The 14,751-nt window shown below is 38.0% G+C and overlaps 1 pseudogene; it reads right to left on the minus strand.

Annotated features, from left to right (window-relative positions):
* Positions 1-5,663: 5,663 nt before the first annotated feature.
* Positions 5,664-7,165, minus strand: LOC133261580 (olfactory receptor 5M5-like; annotated as a pseudogene).
* Positions 7,166-14,751: the final 7,586 nt, after the last annotated feature.

Consider the following 14,751-nt stretch of genomic DNA (forward strand, 5'->3'; position numbering starts at 1 on the left):
TCTCATGAAAACCTTCAAAAGTATATTAAAATCATGGATCCTCAATAAAAATAAGGCAACCCCACACAATCTTAACAAGAAATCAAAAAATCAATATACAAGTGGTTCTTAGGTTGTCTGCCTCTAATGATAAAATCTCTTGTACTAGATCAGGTCCATCATATGCCTGAGGACATGTCCTTATATTAGTATGTGAGGAGCAGAATGTTTGCCTTTCTTGGTTCTTCTGCACCACTGACAGCTCTGTAAAATATTGCTCAGAAAGATCAATAGACATTTCAATAACTTTGTTGCCTAGGAAATTAGTTGAATTTCAAACTGACACTGAAAATAGAAAGGAATGTCTGCACATAACTTGATAAAACAAAGTGTAAATTGTAGGCATTAGATTGAGACTTTACTAAAGTTTCTTTTGACTAAAAAGAGAAAGTAGAAACACAAAGGTTTACTTCTGGTTTGGATGTGCACTTGTTTTCTCTACCTCTGATTAAGATAGTTCATTGATCCTCTCTAAGCTGAGAAGGCAATGGCACCCCACTCCAGTACTTTTGCCTAGAAAATCCCATGGGCAGAGGAGCCTGGTGGGCTGCAGTCTATGGGGTCGCTAGAGTCCGACATGACTGAGCGACTTCACTTTCACTTTTCACTTTCATGCATTGGAGAAGGAAATGGCAACCCACTCCAGTGTTCTTGCCTGGAGAATCCCAGGGAAGGGGAGCCTGGTGGGCTGCCGTCTATGGGGTCGCACAGAGTCGGACACGACTGAAGTGACTTAGCAGCAGCAGCAGCAGCAGCAGCAGCAAGCTGAGAAATGTAACCACATTTCTAGCAGGATATGGGAAGTAGGGACCTGAATGTGACATTGGGAATCATCCCTCTCGAGATTCATTGTAACACCTGGGACCAGAGAGAAAATCATGTCTTAGTCTTATTCTCCATAATTTCAAACCACTGTTTGCCTTAAAAGCTGTATGTGGGCACACAAAAAATATCAAATTGAAAGTTTGATGACTGCTTGTTTTATGTTTTCTCTTTCTTTTATAAAGAAATGACTTCCTCTCTAAAATTCAGAGCTCTTATCAATATCCTTCACGATGCATGTGCATGTCTTGAACAGGTCAGGCTTTAACAGGAGTCTGAAACTGGCAAAGTGATTGGCAAACATCATTTATATAGGTAAGTTGATTCCTCAAAACAACCCAAAGAGACAGTGACTCACTCTTGAAGTTTCAGCTAAACAGATAGAGATGCTTTTAAAGGAAAATTGTGTCACTAACTCACCTCGTCCTATGTGGCTAGTTTGTGTTCAGGTAGTGTTTGAGTTCCTGCCTTCAGAAACCAAACTGTCTACAGTTTCAGTCATAGGTGGTTTCCATACCTCAACCTGAAGACAGGTTTCCACAGCTAGCACAACACTGAAACTGAAAATAATAAAACTAATAACGATAACACTTTACCCACAGAGAAAGATAATCTGATAGTGCATCTCTCTCTATAATTAAACTAGAAGAAGCCAGAAAATAAAATATATTTTAAATACTGAAAACAAGTATTTGTCTTGGAGTATTCATACCAACAGACTGGTTCCAAATAGCAAAAGGAGTATGTCAAGGCTGTATATTTTCACCCTGCTTATTTAACTTCTATGCAGAGTACATCATGAGAAACGCTGGGCTGGAAGAAGCACAAGCTGAAATCAAGATTGCTGGGAGAAATATCAATAACCTCAGATATGCAGATGACACCACCCTTACGGCAGAAAGTGAAGAGGAACTAAAAAGCCTCTTGATGAAAGTGAAAGAGGAGAGTGAAAAAGTTGGCTTAAAGCTCAACATTCAGAAAACGAAGATCATGGCATCCGGTCCCATCACTTCATGGGAAATAGATGGGGAAACAGTGTCAGACTTTATTTTGGGGGGCTCCAAAATCACTGCAGATGGCGACTGCAGCCATGAAATTAAAAGACGCTTACTCCTTGGAAGGAAAGTTATGACCAACCTAGATAGCATATTCAAGAGCAGAGACATTACTTTGCCAACAAAGGTTCGTCTAGTTAAGGCTATGGTTTTTCCAGTGGTCATGTATGGATGTGAGAGTTGGACTGTGAGGAAAGCTGAGCACTGAGAAATTGATGCTTTTTAACTGTGGTGTTGGAGAAGACTCTTGAGAGTCCCTTGGACTGCAAGGAGATCCAACCAGTCCATTCTGAAGGAGATCAGCCCTGGGATTTCTTTGGAAGGGATGATGCTAAAGCTGAACTCCAGTACTTTGGCCACCTCAAGAGTTGACTCATTGGAAAAGACTGATGCTGGGAGGGATTGGGGGCAGGAGGAGAAGGGGACGACAGAGGATGAGATGGCTGGATGGCATCACTGACTTGATGGACATAAGTCTGAGTGAACTCCGGGAGTTGATAGACAGGGAGGCCTGGCATGCTGTGATTCATGGGGTCGCAAAGAGGCAGACAGAACTGAGCGACTGAACTGAACTGGACTGATTCATACCCAAATGAATGCTCCATTCCGAATGGACAAGTGATATTCTTAGATAAGTGGATTGAAGCGACTCTCACTAAAAGAACTAATTAAGGGTTCATAACTCTCAGAAGAAAACTAAACCATAAACGAAGAGTGGCAGCAAAGAGAATTGTTACAGAAACAGGGATAAATGTCACTAAAGTTAAAGGAACATGGATATTGAATCAATATTTAATATAAATATACTTGAAATCATATACTACATAGACAATGTGTAAACTTCATTATTAAATAATTTATTATTAGTGATGAATTCTGTGCCTGCAGATGAAAGTTTATTAGTTAGAAGCAGGATAAATTCATAATTAAAATATTTTAAGCTCCTTTTATTATTTAATAATAAAGTAGATCTACTGATTAATGACTAAGACAAGTATGAATATAAATTTTAAGTCAATTTATTGAAAATAGATGATAGAATGTGTCATAGTCAAACAAGGAGTAAAAAGAAAAGAAGCTTAGAAAATATGATTTAATTCACAGTGGGTAAAATAAAAAAGCTTTGACCAATCTAGGAAAGTGAAAGTCGCTCAGTCATGTCCGACTCTTTGCGACCCCATGGACTGTAGTCTCCCAGGCTCCTCTGTCCATGCGATTTTCCAGGCAAGAGTACTACAGTGGGTTGCCACTGCCTTCTCCAGGGGATCTTCCCAACTCAGGGATTGAACCAGAGTCTCCTGCATTGCAGGTGGATGCTTTACTCTCTAAGCCACCAGGGAACCTCAATCTAGACAGCATATTAAAAAGCAAAGATATTACTTTGCCAACAAAGGTCCTTCTAATCAAAGCTGTTGTTCTTCCAGTAGTATGGATGTGAGAGCTGGACTATAAAGAAAGCTGAGCACCGAAGAATTGATGCTTTTGAACTGTGGTGTTGGAGAAGATTCTCAAGAGTCCCTTGGACTGCAAGGAGATCCAACCACTCTATCGTAGAAGAAATCAGTCCTGAATATTCACTGGAAGGACTGATGCTAAAGCTGAAACTCCAATACCTTGACCACCTGATGTGAAGAACTGACTGAATGGAAAATACCCTGATGCTAGGAAAGATTGAAGGCAGGAGGAGAAGGGGACGACAGAGGATGAGATGGTTGGATGGCATCACTGATTCGATGGACACAAGTTTGAGCAAGTTCTGAGAGTTGGTAATGGACAGGAAAGCCTGGCATGCTGCAGTCCATGGGGTTGCAGAGAGTCAGACATAACTGACCAACTGAACTGAACTGAACTGACTGAACTGGAAACAATAAATGTACTGCTAAAGAACTATGATTATCAGAAACAACTTTTAGTTTTTAAGTATCAGAGATGGGATAGAAACTATAAATGATATGAGGAATAATACTAACTTATTACTTGACATAATTTAATAATATAAACTCCATATTTAGAGAACTATGAAAAGAAAAGAGAAAAACCCACAAACATCTCTCTCATGTCTTATGTGTGAAACAATAAAACTTGTGTGGGGATACTGAAGATCTGACAAAAGCAGAGAAATCAACTAACTTGGCAGAATAAAACCATGTTTTGCTCAACTGCCATCTCTTCTGAGAATTTTCCAGCACCATAAGATTCCCCCACTTGTATGCCTCAGAAAGAGATGCCAAAGGTGAGCAGTGGGGTCCATGACATGGAGATATGTGAAAATCCTAAACAAAAGTGTCATTGTGAGAATACTTAGCAATGATTTCTTATGCTTAGACAAGTGCTCTTTATATTATTTTGTGTTTATGGTTGTGAGCTGGTAAAAGATCATAATAAAAAATTATTAATGAAAGTAAAATATCAAAATGAATCCACCACAGGCATACATGTGTTCCCCATCCTGAACCCTCCTCCCTCCTCCCTCCCCACACCATCCCTCTATTTAGCAAAACTAATACAATTATGTAAAGTTTAAAAATAAAACAAAATTAAAAAAAAATAAAATAAAATAAAAATTAAAAAAAAAGAAAGTAAAATATCAATTTTAAAAGGACACTTGTAGGTAAAACAAATCATAAGAATCTTTTTTTCAAAATCTAAAGGCAATTTGGCATTTCTGCCAAATGATTTAAGAATGAGGATTCCATTGGACCAGTACTAACATCTAAACAAGTTTCTTAGAGTAATAACTTAAGATACCCAATGATATTCACTGATACATAGTGTGAACCAAGGAAAAATCAAGCAAACAAAGAGAAAAACCTCTCTTCATGATATGGCTGACAAGTTTTTGAAAATATTTCAGAAACTATAAACCTTCCAAATCAAAAAAATTTCATTGTCTTAGCACCGTTTGGTAAATCTGTCTTTTATAACTTTGTACTATGCAAAGAGTTGACTCATTGGAAAAGACCCTGATGCTGGGAGGGATTGGGGGCAGGAAGAGAAGGGGATGACAGAGGATGAGATGGCTAGATGGCATCACCAACTCGATGGACATGAGTTTGAGTGAACTCCGGGCGTTGGTGATGGACAGGGAGGCCTGGCATGCTGCGGTTCATGGGGTTGTAAAGAGTTGGACACAACTGAGCGACTGAACTGAACTGACTGACTGACTATTATGAGCACTGTGAATAGAATTATCTGTCCTTAGTAATTTTACATAACAATAACAATGCAGTCTGGTCTTGTCATTAAATTCCTATGTGACATTTATTTTAAATACACTAAAATAACACAAGCTAATGATCTGACACATTCCTCTAAGTCTCATAAGTGAATTACAAAAGAAAAAAAAAATAGGAAGAGTGATTTATGTACTGAAAATTATCTCTGATTAGTTAGAGAATACAAATATATTACATACCTCTGGTGAAATGTGTATCTGAATTGATCAACAATTTCTCCTGAAACACTTTGCTTATTGCTCTTTTTACATCTTTGTTTGGAAGGCTTTAGGTCTGTATATTAAAACTCTGTACACTTATGAGTAAAGTGGGTAGAATAAACTTTCTTTTATTAACTTTATACAGCAATAACAATGCTGCTTGGTCTTGTGTTTTAATTTATATGTGGTATTTTTTTAATACACTAAGTCACAACTAACAATAGGCTAACATTCCTCCAAGTTTTATAGGTGAATTTCAAAAGAAAAAGAATAATTCATAGCCAAAATTATTTTTTAATTTAAATAACTCACTAATTGATCAGACAATATGGATACATTACATATCTGTGATCAAAATGTGCACCCTCTTTGGGAAAAAATTTCCTTTGCATCATTCTCCTTACTGAGTTTTTAACATCTTTGTTCTGAAGGCGGTGATCAAAGGGTTTAGCATAGGACTCAAGAAAATGTAAAAAACAGCTACAGTTTTGCCTAGTTCTACAGAGGTCTTGGAAGAGGGCCTCAGATGCATGCAGAACAGTGTCCCATAAAATATAGTGACAGCCGTCACATGAGACTTACAGGTGGAGAAGGCCTTGTGCCTCCCTCCTGCAGAGCAGATATGCAGAATGGCTCTACAGATGAAAATGTAGGAGATGAAGATGATGGTGAGAGAACACATGAGGTTGGAACCAGCAACTACAAACATGGCAGTCTCTTTGACATAAGTATCTGAGCAGGCCAGGACTAGGAGAGGTGGGTCCACACAGTAAAAGTGGTTGATTTCATTGGGTCCACAGAAGGAGAGACGGAGCATCAGGATGGTCTGTGCAAGACCATTTGCAAAGCCGTAAGTATCAGATCAGATCAGTAGCTCAGTCGTGTCCGACTCTTTGTGACCCCATGAATCGCAGCACGCCAGGCCTCCCTGTCCAGCACCAACTCCTGGAGTTCACTGAGACTCACGTCCATCGAGTCAGCAATGCCATCCAGCCATCTCATCCTCTGTCGTCCGCTTCTCCTCCTGCCCCCAATCCCTCCCAGCATCAGAGTTTTTTCCAATGGGTCAACTCTTCGCATGAGGTGGCCAAGGTACTGGAGTTTCAGCTTTAGCATCATTCCTTCCAAAGAAATCCCAGGGCTGATCTCCTTCAGAATGGACTGATTGGATCTCCTTGCAGTCCAAGGGACTCTCAAGAGTCTTCTCCAACACCACAGTTCAAAAGCATCAATTCTTCGGTGCTCAGCCTTCTTCACCATCCAACTCTCACATCCATACATGACCACTGGAAAAACCATAGCCTTGACTAGACGAACCTTTGTTGGCAAAGTAATGTCTCTGCTTTTGAATATGCTATCTAGGTTGGTATAAGGAACAGCAAAAAGAGAAAGGCAGACACCTCGGGACATCTTGCTGGCATATAACAAGGGTTTGCAGATGGCCATGTAGCTATTGTAAGCCATCACTGTGAGCATATAATAATCTTCAATCACCAAGGCAATGAAAAAGTAGAACTGTATAAAGCAGCCAAGGAAGGAAATTATTTTTCTCTTGGATAGGAAATGAACCAGCGTCTCAGGAGTGATGTTGGTGGCATAACAGATCTACAAAAGAGAGGTGGCTGAGGAAGAAATTCATTGTAGTCTGAAGCTTTGAGTCAGTTCTGATTAACAAAATCATGCCCACATTACCAATGACTGTGATCAGGTAGATGACTAGGAAGACCACAAAAAGGACAGGCTATGAGTCAGCTCCATCTGTCAGTCCCAGGAGGATAAACTCAGTCACCTCTGTGTAGTTTTCCTTTAACATTGTGTTTGCTCAGCTTCCAACATGTTCTAAAGTAAATGAAATAAAACTCGTTTGTCATTTTTCCATTACTCACATCATATCATCTGATGCCCATTCCTCTCATAATGTAAATACATGTGAAATAAATAGCCTAGTAAGCGTGAAATTAATACTTTGAATATCTAAATTAATACAGAGCTTCTTTACATAAAGTCATACATTCAAATGCTTTTCTCCAAGTCTTTTCATAGTTGAAAAATATTTATGTTTTCTGAAAATTGTTTTCATGATCAGAATTACTTATAATTCTTTAAACATTGCTTTTCATTGAAATTATGACACTTTGTTTTTCAATATAACTTATGATGTGGTCATCAAAACTCATGTGTTTTCACAGCTTAGTGGACTTAAGTTCATGGAATTGGTGGGTCTTTATAGAACCAGATTCTGTCTACCTGCCCCTTCAAACTCAAGATCACTTTCAGACTGGTCCCTCACTCTGCAATGCATATCCTCTTTCCCCACTCTTGTCTATCTCAGGGGGTCCTAAAATAATCAAATATTATTCAACTTTTAAGATAGCTCAAAATATCTTTGCTTTGTATTTTATAGACAATTATTGGGGGCAAATTTGTTGCATGAGATACAAAATCAAATCCCTATTTTTGGATAATAGAGAAGCATATAATACATAAATAATGTGTATGTTTGTGTTGGTGGATGGGTATATATATATATGTATCATATATCAGTGATATTAAATATTCGAGTATAGAGTGATTGGGGTATAGTGATATTGTATTAAAATCACCCTGGTGTGAAATATGTGGAATCTAGATAAGTGGTACTGATGAACCTATTTGCAGGGCAGGAATAGAAATTCAGACATAGAGAACTGGCTTCAGACACAGCAGAGGAAGGAGATGGTGGAATGAATTGAGAGAGCAGCATTGAAACATATACATAACCATATGTAAAGCAGAGAGCTAATGGAAAGTTGCTGTACAACACAGGAAACTCAACCTGGTGCTCTGGGACAACTGAGAAGGGGGATGATGTGCAAGGTAGGAGCGGGGTTCAAGAGGGAGGGTGCATATGTATATGTAAGGCTGATTTGCATTGTCCTATGGCAGAAGCCAACACAATTTTGTAAAACATTTATCCTCCTATTAAATATAAATTTAAAAAGCAATCAAAAAAGATTGTCAGCAATATCCTTGGATCATAATGATTTTAAGTTTACCACGTTTTAACTCTTGCAAAGAGTAAGTATAAATTCTAAAACTGGAATTTTCAATATAAAGTTCATTAAAGCATGCAAAAAGTCATACTGAAAATAATCATATGATCCATATAACTGAGACAGTATATAAGAAATCATAAAGTGTGTCTCCCAACGTTTGTGCATGATAAAGGTGGCCATGAAGATTATGATGGAAAAATCTACACTTTACTTTCATAGCACATAAAGGTATGTCATTGTTATAATGACTCTTATTAATAGCTACCATTTCAGTGATGGACAGAGGTCACCTTGTAATGTACTTTGTAAATGAAACACTCCTGCTTTCTTACCCATGTGCATTATTTCATTATGCACCTGAGAAACTTGGACTTATTGACCAGCATAATAAAATATAAGTCTCCTAAATCAATGAAATTATAATCATTCTGTATTTGTCATAATAAAGCATTTTTGGTTCTGGGATTGTATTTTAGTGTCCCTATTTATTAAATTATTAATCAAAAGCCAAAATAACTAATACAGTAAACCCCCTACATACAGACATTCAAGTTGCAAACTTTCAAAGTGCGAACATAGGTGTCAGCTCCTGTTTGCCAGCCATTTCACAGTACTGCTGCTGTTGCTGCTAAGTTGCTTCAGTCGTGTTCCACTCTGTGCGATCCCATAGATGGCAGCCCACCAGGCTCCCCCGTCCTTGGGATTCTCCAGGCAAGAACACTGGAGTGGGTTGCCATTTCCTTCTCCAATGCATGAAAGTGAAAAGTGAAAGGGAAGTCGCTCAGTCCTGTCCAACTCTTAGCGACCCCATGGACTGTAGCCTACCAGACTCCTCCGTCCATGGGATTTTCCAGGCAAGAGTACTAGTGAACTTTTAAAGGTACTGTACTGTAAAATTGAAAGTGTTGTCTTTATTTTTGTGTTTGTTCTTTATATGTGTATTATTTGTTTGTACCATAAACATATTATTGTACCTGTTATGAACGTATATTGCCGACTGTGTTAATTGGGTACTTAGGCTAACTTAGTTGGACTTACAAATTGTAATTACAAATGCACTCTCAGAACTGAGCTCATTTATTTATAGAGGACCTTTTGTCTTTCCATTTATTTTTACTATGGGGTAATGAGGGATTGCAAGCAATGAGCATTCCAGATCATTTGAGTATTTGATGGTAATGACCTTCTTTTACAAAAATAGAACACAGCATCTTATGTGATAGGGAAAAAAAAAAAAACTCAGGAAGAAGTATTTGCAAGTGGACAGAATTGTCTTTGGAGATGAACAAATTTGTACTCTTGACACTCACTTAAGTTTCTGTCATTGGTCTAGTTCTTTTTCTGCTATGATACCACCCCACTGTACAGTTATAAATATTTGTTCAGTTCAGTTCAGTTGCTCAGTCATGTCCGACCCTTTACAACCCCATGAATCGCAGCACGCCAGGCCTCCCTATCCATCACCAACTCCCGGAGTTCACTGAGACTCATGTCCATCGAGTCAGTGATGCCAAATGGTTGGCAAATCTTTCAAATATTCTTCTTACTAAACTTGTGCTTAGCCTATAGAGATCTTTGGTTCCTGGGAATCTGGATCCAAATGTGTTGGAGACTCAAAACCACACAGTTTCTGTGATCTGGGGATGGTTATGCTTATATGGTCTTCTGGGGTTCATCTTTATCAACACTTTCCAGTGTGGTTACAGGGAAATATTTAAATACGTATTACTCAAGTGCAAGGAGTTAGGAAGTCTCTGATCTCTCAACTCCCAGAGGATAAGAACTAGCAGCTTCAACCAAGATGGCAGCCAAACCAGTTTATCCATTCTCTCTTGTGGCCATGGCACCTGTGATCAAGGAGACGAGGGAGGGGCATCTGGGCTGGGCTTGCGCCCCATCTATGACTGTGTTTAGAAAATGATCTTGGACTCTGGGACCCAAGGCACAGAAGGTCCTAGTCATGGGATAATGGATGCATGAGCTCCCTAGTGTTCATAAAACAGCCTTATTCATACCTGTCACACAGAGTTGTAGGGGGGATTGAGGAAGAGAACATGTGGAAATATCTAAGTCCCTGCAGAACTGCTATTCTACTGCTAATGCCCAGTAGATAAAGGCATGTAGGCTAGAGTGACTCAGAAGGTAAAGAATTTGCTTGCCACGCAGGGGATCTGGGTTCAGTCCTTGGGTTGAGAAGGTGCCCTGGAGAAGGGAATAGCAACCCAATCCAGTATTCTCTCTTGGAGAATTCCATGGACAGAGGAGCCTAGGGGGCTACAGTCCTTGGGATTGCAAAGAGTCAGACATGACTGAGCAACTGCCAGGCTAGAGAAACTGCTTTTAGTAATAGAATAATGAATCATGATTAACTGTTAAGAGTTTTGCTGCCTCTTCTGTTTGCTAATTATGTGATCTTGGGCAAGTTCCTCAGCCTCTTTCTTTATACCTGAGTTCTAATACTTGTAAGAAGAGGGCAATAGGAGTACCTGTCACAGGATATTGTGGGGTTTCTATGAGTGAGCACGTGTAAAGTGCTTACAACAGTGCTTGGCATAAACCAAAAGCTCACTGTTGTCTTTCGTCACTTTCTGTATACAAAACCAGAGCACATGGCTTGACTGATTCAAGTTTCTGAAAGAATTGTCTCAAATCACATACATGGCTTCTTTATTCTTATGGCTGGTAAAATCTGGACAAATACAGAAATTAAGAGAGAAGGAAGGTTAAATTTTAAAGTATTGAATACTGATTCAAAAGTCACTATAGTCCAGAAATCTATGGATGTTCAGCCTTCTCTCACTAAAAAATCTGACAGTTTAGTTGAGTCCTAGGAAGGTTGTAGGAGATACAGGAAATGTGGATGCAATGAGAACTAACAGATAATGAGCACTCTGTATTTATGTCACTCCGCTAAGTGTGGTATTTCATCTAATTCTCACATACTCCTACTTTATGTAAATTAAAATTGATGTTTACTGTGAGCATCTTTTGAGATCAAAAGGCTAATAATAAGTAGACCTTGGATTGAAATACAAGCTGGTCTAATTTCTAAGCTTGAGCTCTAACAATTATGTTATTATAGGGCACCGGGCACTGATTCTGTGATGTGTTTTTTGCACTGGTATTGGTGAGGGAAAAGGTGCTGATTCAGACCAACTGTACATTATTTAGAGGCTTTACTTCTACCACCAGTGGCAAGGAATACATATTCCTCAGACATACCCCCTGTGTAGCACTGACCAGAAAGGACCATTGAGAAAAGAGAATATTTCTCATCTCCCTTTCCACATTTGGCCCCTATCTGGGATATCGTCCTAAGCACTTTCTTGGGAGTTTTCATTCTATAAATTTCCTGATGTTTTCAGAGTAGAATGGAAGACTGAGCAGATGTTCAGACCTAGGACCAGGGATAATCTCTATATGAATGGGGCATGGTGGAGTCCTAGAGAAATAATATACCAAAGACATGAACCTGGGTATTGATGATCAGTTCTATTTACTGTAGATTTTATGCTTGTCATCGAACTTACCAGAACCTGTTAAACAGCTTAAATACAGCTTAAATAAATAGGGGTTATTGGGAGGGACACCAAAAAATATCATATACAATTACCCATTAGTGCTTTATGCATAAAAATATTTCCTGAAAATTTTGCATTTCTCCACAACTATAATAATGTTGATCATCATTTATTGAATCCTGGCTAAGCTGTGTAATCTTGGGTTAGTTATTCAACTTCTCTGTGCCTCAGTTTCCTCTATCTTATAAAGAGAGATAATAACAGTACCTCATAGGTTGATTAGAATCAAATTAGGTACTTAGGTACTATCTTGGGATATGGGATTGAAGATGGTTGTTTTTCAAAACGGGAGAAAGTTGGTCGTGTCTAAATACCAATGGAAGAGCTTAAAAAGAGAGGAGATGAGGGAGGGTGAGAAATTGGGAGAGAAGAAAAGAAGAGGAAGAGGCAGAGGAAGGAGGAGGGGAAGGGAAATGGAGGGGGCAGGGAAGGAGTAATAAAGTTATAGATACAGGAGTGAGAAGGAGTAATCAGTAGAGGCTTATTAGGTATGGCAGACAGTTGTCCACAGAGTAGCTATTTCTCATCTTCTTTCTTTCAACCAAAGCTTCATTTGTTCTGGTGCCAGGTGACCATGTGTTCAGGGGAAACTGTGGTCCATCTCCAGACCATAGTGTGACTCTGAATTAGTTTAAGTAACTATGACTATGTTTTTCTCCTTTCTAGTGATAAATTTAGGAATAGGCATGTGACACAATTCTAGCTAAGGAAAAAAAAAAAAACTCTGGGTATTACTTTTAAAAAAATTTGATTGAAATATAGTTGATTTACAATATTCTGTTAATTTCTTCTGTACAGCAAAGTGACTTAGAATATATATTATTTCCCATTATGATTTGTCACAAGATATTAAATATAGTTCCTGGTGCTAAATAATATGACCTTGTTTATCCATCCTGTATATACCAGTTCGCCTCTGCTAATCCTAAACTCCCATTCCATTCCTTCCCTCCCCTACCCAATCTCCCCCTTAGCAACTGCAACTCTGTTCTCTATGTCTGTGAGTCTGTTTCTGTTTTGTAGATATGTTCATTTGTGTCATATTTTATTTATTTATTAAAATTTTTATTGGCATATCATTGATTTACAATGTTGTGTCAGCTTCAGGTGTATAGCAAAGTGAAGTAATTATACATATACATATACATATACATATACCCACACATTTTTTGGTGTCATATTTTAGATTCCACATATAAGTGATATCATATGGTATTTATGTTTCTCTTTCTGACTTACTTTGCTTAGTATTATAATCTCTAGTCCATCCATGTTCTGCAAATGCATTGATTCATTCTTTTGATGGTTGAATAATATTCTGCTGTATATATGTACCACATCTTTCTTTACCCATTCTTCTGTTCATGGACATTTAGGCTGTTTCCTTGTATTGGCTATTGTAAATAGTGTTGCTATGAATGTAGGAATGGTATCTTTTCAAATTAGTTTTTTCTGAGTATATGCTCAGAAGTGGAATTGCTGGGTCATATGGCAACTCTGGGTTTCTTTTTTGTTTGTTTGTTTTGTTTTGTTTTGAGGAACCTCCATCCTATTTTCCATAGGAGCATTCCCTTTTCTCCACATGTGGGTGCACTTCTGAGTGATGCTTCTCTGTTCCTAAAAAGAGTTATGAAACAATTTTTTTCTTTTCTGAATAATGCTTTTTTGCAAGGGGATGCCAGAATTGCCACTTATTGTTAATCAGTGGGATTTTGGACTGAGAATTTACCTGAAACACTTAAAGAGAACACACTGAATGATGATTTTCTAGCTTGTAATTGAACTTTACCTGAAACTGCTTTTTATTACTAGAGGACATACATTATTGAGATCTAAACTACCCTGAATTATGTCAGATAATCATTCTAGTATGTAGGAAAATGAACAGAAGAGTTATTTTATCAAATAGGAAATCAAATTTAAGAATGTGTGAATACAGTAATCATTGCATGTATGAACAACGGCTGCTTTGCCTTCAAGCCCTATACTAGATCCACCTGAAGACTATCAAAACCTCATGGCTGAAGGAGTCCCTCCCTATGATCAGTTATTGGAAGATGCCTAAAATCAGTATTATTTACAAATGGTGGCTCAAGAGTGAAAAGCTATTTCTCAATCTGGTAAGTAGCAGCATAGAAACTAATTCACTGAAGAGGAAAATGTAAATCCATTCAGTGAGTAGAATGAAGAGTGGTGTTCCTTGTGGAATGAGAAATGGATTATAATGGTAGTGGCATCAGATGGACTACTGATTCTCACTAAGTATCCAATGGATTCATAATAGAGTCTGCAAAATGGGCCTTAGATAACTGGAAGATAAGGGGAACCCTGGATTATATCAAATAGGGGAATCTGAGTGAAAATTAATTCAAATAATAGAAAGAAATAATTGTTGCTAAAAAGGGAGCCAATAAATAAATAAATAATAGTGTACCTTTTTGGGGGATTAATACAGGTATAACTGGTAGGATTAATTTTATTTCAATGAAATCTGTGATAATACTGATATTGATGATCAAACATATTAGGAAATTGAATTAAAATCTCCCCATGATATTCATTAGATGAAAGCTGATGTGTTAGAGGAGGAACTAGAGTTAGTTAACAATCAATGAATTGTTACATAATCAATACATTGATACTTTTCTTTAAGTTTAAATTTTAGTGGTCAGAGGAGATAAAACGGTTATCAAAGTCATGCATCCTTATGAACAAGTTTGTGGTGAAATATTTGGTTAAATGAAATGCTTCTTTTAAAAATGCCCACACCTCATTTGATGATA

This window comes from Bos javanicus, chromosome 15, assembly GCF_032452875.1.
Source record: "Bos javanicus breed banteng chromosome 15, ARS-OSU_banteng_1.0, whole genome shotgun sequence".
In the NCBI taxonomy this organism is placed as follows: Eukaryota; Metazoa; Chordata; class Mammalia; order Artiodactyla; family Bovidae; genus Bos; species Bos javanicus.